Below are 8,048 nucleotides of genomic sequence, written 5' to 3' on the forward strand. Positions count from 1 at the left end.
AAAAAATAAAAAATTGAAATTAGAAATATCTTTTAAAAATAATTTTTAATATTTTTTTGCGAGGGGGTGGGGGTAGGGGTAGGGGTAGGGGTAGAGTGAGGATGGGTAAAAAAATTGAATTTAAAAACAAGCTTTAATTTTTTTTTTTTTGGGGGGGCTGGTTTGAGGGTAGGGACAAAATAAATTGATTTTTTCAAACAAAAAGTAATTGTAGTTTGAAGTTGAAAAAGAGTTTTGGAAAATGTTTTCCTTAAGTTTTGAAGGGAAGACATTTTCCTTAAATTTGAGGAAAATGAGTTGATTTGGAAAACATTTTTCAAAACATTTAACCCAACCAAACATGAGAAAATTGGAAAACATTTTCTCATACCAAACACACCCTTAGAGTCACACTAGGATTAGACTACTTATATTGACTAGGCTGCTACTTCTAGTTGAAGTCGATTAGGATTATATTACGACTAGGATTATACTACAACTAGGATTAGATTATTTAAAATTGTTGTAAACACGTCAGTAAGCTTTGTTGGACCTGTTCCTTTGACGATGTCGAATATATTCATACATTCAGTTGGGTTCTGAAATTCATGTCCTATGTCTCAGGTCGGGGCCAAAGGTTAGGAGTAGGATCCAAGGGATCGAGGCTCGATGGATAGTAGGGGAGAGTGGGGTGAAGTGGAGGAAGGTGGATCATTTCAAAAAAAAATCAGGGTCAAGTTGGACGGGTTATGACACGATCAATTTTAATTCAAGTAACTTTTGATTTTAGTTCAATTCATTTATTAATTCAATTCATTTGAACTTGTCCAATTTCAATCCAACCCGTCCATTTGAAACTCATGTCTATCTACTTTGTAAATTGTTTGTTTGATTAAGTTGTATGCTTGAGTTACTTTTAAGTTGTTTGTTTGAGCTATTGATTGGAAGCTTATCTAAGACACTATATATTTAAATGAATAACCACAATACAATGTATTTTTATAATAAATATAATATAATACAAATATATTAAATGAAATATGATAGAAATGGCGCATATCCTAATAATTACTCACTTACTATGCAAGATTATAATTAATTTGAGAAAGGAAGAGTAATCTTCAGGGAGTAACAGACCTTGTACTAATTTGCCAAGCAATTAAAATTTATTAGATGTCATTATGTTTTAAAGAAACAAAATTTTATTATGTTTACTTGTAATAAATAAGTTATTTAAGAAAAAATCAGTAAAAGAATTACTTTGATCTTTGAGTCAAAAGGCAATAATGGTTTCAACCCACTATAAATATCAATAGAAAATGTGTATTCAATCAAATCCAAAATAGTTTTCACAAAAGAACTCAAAATTAGAAAATGATGTCCATCACTAAGCACTTGATTTTCTTCACTTTAATTCTTTTTGTCATCTTACCTTCTCTTGAATGTAAGTATGGTAATTTTTACTTTATATTTCTCTTTTACCTTAGTAGTTTATCTTTTCTAGTTTTTACTCGATGTTCAATATTAATAACGACTTAAAAAAATCGATCTTCATTTTTACTTTACATTTCCGTCAATGTTGAATCCTCTTAGTTTTTATGTATTATATTTCGAATCTCTTTGATGAAAAATCATGACTCTGTCACTGAAGAAATCAAATTCATCTACTATAATCTTATTAAAATGAAAGTGACTCTTTTTTATATGTATAAATTATATATCTGTGAGCTATTTATATCAATTTTCCCCTTTTGTAGGTGTCAAAGGAAATAGCAACTTGAGTCCTATGGGGATCATGGGTGAGAAGACAGAATTAGTTAAGAGATGTACAGTAAATTTTGGTCCATGTGACCCAAGATGCAATGTAAGATGTTGTCATGAGACATGTGAAGGATACTATAGTCAAGGACACCCTGAGGCAACTTGCAAGTATTTTAGTGGACAATATGAAACTTGCATTTGTACCTATGATTGTCAATAAAAGAGACCTCAATGGGCTTCATTTGATTCAAAGAGTTATTAATTACACCTTGTTTGGATGTGCATGGTTGTTATAGATCGTTTTATAACGTATCGTATTGTACTATGTACTATATTATTTTGATGAATAAAATATTTAAAAAAAGCGTCTTGTTTAATGTTGTTGCACTACTCGCCTCTGCTGCTAACATAGAATTTGGATCCCCAATTTTGATTCTACTCTATGATCTATGATTTATGTTCTTGGGAGGTGGTACATATTTGTTTATGTCAAGGATTGAAAATGTCAAATAATAATAATAATAAGATCATGTGTGAGAATGAGTATATATATATATATATACCTTTAAATTTTGCAAAAAGAATTAAATATATCCTTGAAATTTGTGAGAAAAAATCAAATATACCTCTATGCGACTTTTATTTTAATATAAATTAATAAGTTTAAAGTGACGAGTAAGGTAAAATTTTGGAAAGATTTTCATACGGTCGAATTTATAAGTAAAGTAAAAATTTCGATATTATAGGCGATGTGTCGCACCATCTATCGCATTGAAATTCAATGCTTTGGACGGTGGATATATCGCATGATCTATCATGTGCTATAGATGGTCCTTCTCACCCTTTATCACACTAAATACTTTTTAAAATGTCTGATTTTAATAAAACATACATAACTTTTTGTACAAAGATCGGATTGATAACCATTTGATGTGTTGAAAACTAGAAGCGAATATGGTATCAGATATGCTCATACATTTCATACTAACACCACACCATTTATCCAATTTACTCTTTTCCGTTGGATCAATTCTTAGTACAAAAATGTGAGGTGTTACATTCTTAGCGTTCCAGCTCAGTATTGGATCTCGAGTCAGGGTTGGATTCTGTGTCAAGATCAGGTCTCGTGTTGTCTCCCAGGTGTCGAATTAAGGTATGGTAAGGTTCCAGGTTAGGGTCGGGTTTCAATTTGATGTTGGATCAACGTCTCGAGTCTCATGTCCTATGGCTTGGATCAAGGCCTAGGGTTAAGAATAGGATCCAAGGGCGCGAGCATCGGATAGTAGGGAGGCGGGGGAGGTGGAGTGGGGAAATTTGGATTATTCAAAAAAATTGGGTCAAGTTGGGCGGGTTATGCTCCAGGTCATTTTAATCCAAGCAACTTTTGGGCTGATTTTAGCAAATTCATTTATTAACTCGGTCCATTTTGAATTTGTCCAATTTCAACCCAACCCGTTTATTTGAAACCCTGTATGCATGTTCTACAAATTGTCTACTTGATTAAACTACTTATAAGTTGCTTGGTTGAGTTACTTTTAAGTTGTTTGCTTGAATTACTTGCTTGCAAGCTGGATACTGTCTATTTAAATAAACATTTACAATATGATGTATTTATAATACATATATTGAATGAAATATAATTAAAATGCACCTATCCTAATATATACTTACTTACTATGCAGGATGGTCAAGAGTTTGAGAAATGATTAGTCAAACAAATCCTATTATGTTGACATGAATAAGCAAGTTATTTCAGAAAAAGATCAGTTTAAGAAAAAAAAATTGATCTTTAATCCCAAAGGCAAAAATGATTTCAACCCATTATAAATATCAATGAAAATTGTGTTTTATTCAACCACTCCAAAATAGTTTTCACAAAAAAACTCAAAATTACTTGAGAAAATAATGGCCATCACTAAGCACTTGATTTTCTTCACTTTACTTCTCTTTGTCATTTTCTCTGCTCATAAATGTAAGTATGATAAATACAAGAAAAGCATTTTAAAAAAACATTATTATTTTATATTTTATATTTCCCCTTGACTTTACAAGTTTGTTTTCGTAGTTTTTCAACCCAATGTTCGATATCAACAATGACTTAAAAAAATCAATCTTCATTTTTACGTTATATTTCCATCGATATTGAATCTTCTTGTGTTCTTTGTATTATATTCTGAACCTCTTTAAGTAAAAATTCTTACTCTATTACTGATAACTCAGAATTCAAACATGTAACGTTTAATTGAGAATAGTTAAAGAGATCATATCCACTCCATTTTAATATTTGATAGTAAACAAAATGAAGGTAACTCTTTTTTACACGTATATATTATACATCTATCGACTATTTATATCAATTTTTGGCCCCCTTTTGTAGGTGTCAAAGAGAATAACAACTTGGGTCCTATGGAGATCATGGGTGAGAAGACAAAATTAGTTGAGAGATGTACAGTTGGTCTTGGTCCATGTGACTCAAGATGGAATGTAACATATTGCCAAGAGACATGCACAAGATTCTATAGTCAAGGACACCCTGAGGCACAATGCAAGATGTTTGGTGGAGAATCTCAAACTTGTATTTGTACCTATGATTGTCAAAAAATCATGAGACATCATTTGGCTTAATTGATTCAAAAAAGTTATTAACTACACCTTGTTTGGATGTTCATGATTGTTGCATATCGTTTCATTATCGTATTGTATTATGTATTATACTGTTTTGATGAATTCAGTAATTGAAAGAAGCGCTTTGTTTAATGTTGTATGCTTACGATTAACGGGTATCACTATCTCCATTTTGATTTATTTTTCTCTATGATTATGTTCTTGGGCGGTGGTACAAATTTGTTTATGTTAAGGATTGAAAAAATGCAAAAAAGGAAAAAGATCATGTGAGAATGATTAAATGTACCTTTAAATTTTGCGAGAAAAATCAAATATACTCCTGAAGTTTGTGAGAAAAGATTTAGTCAAACAATATTATCTAATTAAGATTTCCTGAAATTGAATTTGTAAAAAGTTATTGTTATATTTATTTGAATATGTAAGTTATTTAATAAAAAAAGATCTTAATCCAAAAAGGGAAAATGATTTCAACTACTATAAATAACAATGTAAAATGTGTTCTATTTAATCACACCAAAATAATTTTCACAAAAAACTCAAAATAACTTTGAGAAAATGATGGCCATTACTAAGCACTTGATTTTCTCCACTTTGCTTGTTTTTGTCATCTTTTCCTCTTATGAATGTATTAAGTATATGGTTTTAAATATTTATTCTTCATTTTATTTACTTTATATTTGCCTTCTACTTTACAAGATAAAACTAAATTTTCTATTCAATTTTTTACTCGGTATCCAATATTAATATTATTCTAGGATAGTGGATTAAGTAAAATTAGCAGTTATTTCATTAGGAGTTATTTCCTGATAACTTGTTTCACAGTTCTAGGCCTCACACCAAATCATCAGAAAAGAACGATGATTTATTATCGCACAAATATATATAATTTTTTTTAATGAACATTATTTAGAATTTACAATGTAAATAGTATTTGTAGTACACTGAATGAGATAATTTACTATCGTACAAATACATCTATACAACTTATTTTAGATAAATAGTTTACTACCACACAAATATATATAACTTATTTTAAATTATAAGTTTTAAATTAGTTTAATCAATATCACTTAAATTTATAATGCTATAATATTTATAAGTATTTTGTCACGACCCAAAAATGGGCGTGATGGCACTCGTCTTAATCCACCAAGACAAGTCAGCCTAAAACTCAACCATTACAATAAAATGCGGAAATTTTATGAAAACCTCAAATATACCCCCAAAAGCTGGTTGTCACATGTACAAGCCTCTAAAGTATTGCAATTGAATCAAAAAAAAAATACAAGTCTCATATGACATTGTTTCTAGAGTTGAACAAGATTATAAACAGGAGTAAGAAGGATCGCTGAGAAGACAAACAACTACCTCACAAATCTCCCAGAAGCCTCGAAAAAGAAGAGAATAACAAGTTCCACAAAAATCCAGGCTCGCAACCTACAAAAATTTGTAGAAGCAAGGGGTGAGTACCAAACCACACGGTACTCAGCAAGTAAACCTCTAAACACGAGCTAAGGGGATAGAATACAAGTACTCCTTACACCCCAACCGAACCTTCACAACTACAATCTGTATAAAACCAGCCCAACCTAACAGTTCACAATTTACAAAGCACATAGCTCAACACAACACTCTAACAATTTCATATCCTCAACAACAACAATAGTTTCATATCCTCAACAACAACACTCTAACAATTGCATATCTTCAACAACAAGCTCAATATTCATCAGTCACAAGTTCCATAGAAAGGCACTCACAAGATCAGCAACACACAAGATCAAGTTCACCAATAATAAAGAAGTGCAATGCAATGAAATGCAATGTCAAGTATAGTGATGCATGTCTGACCTAATGATACACACCCGCTGTCTCTCAGTCCGGGACCCATGGGGGACATATCTGTCCATGCATCCATCGCGGCGCGCGATACGACCCTCGATAATAGTAACCATCGCGGCGCGCGATACGTCCCTCGAAATATAGTATCCGTCGCGGCGTGCGACACGCCCCTCGAAATATAGTATCCATCGCGGCGCGCGATACGTCCCTCGAAATGATACATCCTCTTTATTTTCTTATTCTTTCTCAATGCACATAACACTTGTCACAACCATGTCTCAGAACAATGCAAATGACATGTTCACACAAATAATGAAGAGATGACCATTTTCATAACGTTGCACAATTCACAACAACACAATCAGGATACAACATCAACAGTGATTCAACAAGCCTTTCAAACAATTCTCAACACATCACACAAACAATTGATCACATTGCCTTTTATTATCCCTTTTTCATTATTAGAATTAATCAACGTGGACAAGTCAACCCATCACCAAGCCTCATTACCCTAAACACATATTACAACGAAATACATGAATTTCATACACTTAACAAGGGTTTAGAAATCCACTTGCCTCAAATAGTCGAACAATCACCCTGGGACTTGAGTCATTCTCTTTCGGTTGACTTCCAAATCAATACAATCTATCCAAATAGATAATCACAATAAGATTTCGAAACTAACAACACTCATATCACTACAAGTCTAGCCTGAACCCAAAAACTCACTCAAATATATAGTCAAGTTCCTAATCTTAATGCCAATTAACATTCCAACTTTCATATTTCTCAAATTTTCAAGCCTAGGGTAAGTCTCAATATATCAATAACTTAATTTATAATGTAGTAAGTAACTCGAAAAAAATGTTTTCTGATCATTAACCACCTATCATATAAATCCAAATATTACCTAATGATTACCCATAATCATTATCCAATAATTACATTAGCCATTAACAATTTTCCACCAAGAAAACGTTAGCATTGGTTATTAAATTCAATTTCTCTTGTTTCTCTATCTAAGCCAATATTGTTATTATAATAATAATAGATTAAATAGAAACATGTGTCAAGTAGTTACCGTGTCAGTAACTCAACTTTGAGAAAACCTAATGTATAGATCTTTAAGCCTAATTACAAACATATCTACCGATAATCACCGACCTCTTCTATAAGTATATTAACCTCAAATGATTTTCCATTATAATGAATCAATGATGGGACATAATCATTGCTCAAATTACATATTTTATCCATTACTATTATTCCCTCGAGTCCAATTACACTACCAGGTTATTGATTTCTCTTCTATAACCAATACTATAATAATAACATTAATATAGTTCATATCAATATATACAATACAACAAGATGTTGGCAATTTTGATGACTTACCTGAAGTACACACGCAATACCCTCACCAAAGCCGCCACTAAAATTTCAGCGTTCTCTTCTAACCTTTTCTTTTCCCTCTTAAATTATAATCTAAAAGTGTCAACCCTACTAATTATTTTCCTATATGGGTCAAGTTGTATTAAACTAATTATAAACTTAACCCATTAAGCATTAACTAAAATTAGTTATTTAATAATTAACCATCAATTAGTTCACTCTAGCTAAATGAATATTCAAAATTTCCAAAAATAACCTTTCGAGTCATTACATATTTAATTACAATTAATGAATGAGTCACCATCACAGATACATCTAATTCTAAATATACCATATACGGACAAACATAATTATAAATAGAGATTGAGAAAAGATTTAGTCAAAGTCAATATGTTTTATTAGTCAAACAATATAGTCATAGTAACAAAATCCAATTATAGTAA

Source organism: Solanum stenotomum, chromosome 9 (genome assembly GCF_019186545.1).
Source record: "Solanum stenotomum isolate F172 chromosome 9, ASM1918654v1, whole genome shotgun sequence".
Taxonomy (NCBI): Eukaryota; Viridiplantae; Streptophyta; class Magnoliopsida; order Solanales; family Solanaceae; genus Solanum; species Solanum stenotomum.